The following is a 604-nucleotide window of genomic DNA, read 5'->3' on the forward strand; positions in this document are numbered from 1 at the left end:
GGATAAGTTTGGATGTCTTCTGGCGACGCTTTAAGTGGACATATGATGTACCCCGCTCAGCGGGGGCGGGCCTTAGAGAACAGAGGCTGCATATGGGCAGCACAGAGGCGTAGGTGTTAGCCTTGCAGCACTGGGGTCCATGGTTCAAATCCTGACCAGGACACTATCTGCATGGAGTTTGCATGTTCTCCCTGTGCTTGCGTGGGTTTCCTCCGGGTACTCCAGTTTCCTCCCACTACAAAAACATGCTACTTTGTGTTGGTGGTGCAGTGGTGAGCATAGCTGCCTTCCAAGCAGCTGACCCGGGTTCAATTCCCGGCCAACATCATCTCCAATACCTCAGAGGCCTCAGAAAGAAAAGCGATATACAAGGTCAATGCAGATTATATATTAGCGGTGGAATAAAGAATGAAACAAATGTGTGGAATGTTTGAGTAAGAAAATGTTACCCCAGAATTCATAGAAGGTGAACCCAGCAACTGATAGAAGACGTTTAGGCTGCGATGACACCTAGGCCTTTTGGATCACAGGCGTGCTGGGGTTATATTGAAGGTAAAGGGATTGCAAGCGGGTGTCGCGTTTTGCGATGATTCAGGAATCCACA

At 49.0% G+C, this 604-nt stretch overlaps 1 non-coding gene across 1 annotated transcript; it reads left to right on the top strand.

The window, feature by feature from the left end:
- Nucleotides 1–255: 255 nt before the first annotated feature.
- TRNAG-UCC (transfer RNA glycine (anticodon UCC)) lies at nucleotides 256–328 on the top strand. The gene has a single exon. It is a non-coding gene; the product is annotated as a tRNA-Gly (tRNA).
- The last annotated feature ends 276 nt before the right edge of the window (nucleotides 329–604 follow it).

This window comes from Lithobates pipiens, unplaced genomic scaffold (genome assembly GCF_037356315.1).
Source record: "Lithobates pipiens isolate NorthernLeopardFrog02 unplaced genomic scaffold, aLitPip1_a1.2 Scaffold_22, whole genome shotgun sequence".
NCBI lineage: Eukaryota > Metazoa > Chordata > Amphibia > Anura > Ranidae > Lithobates > Lithobates pipiens.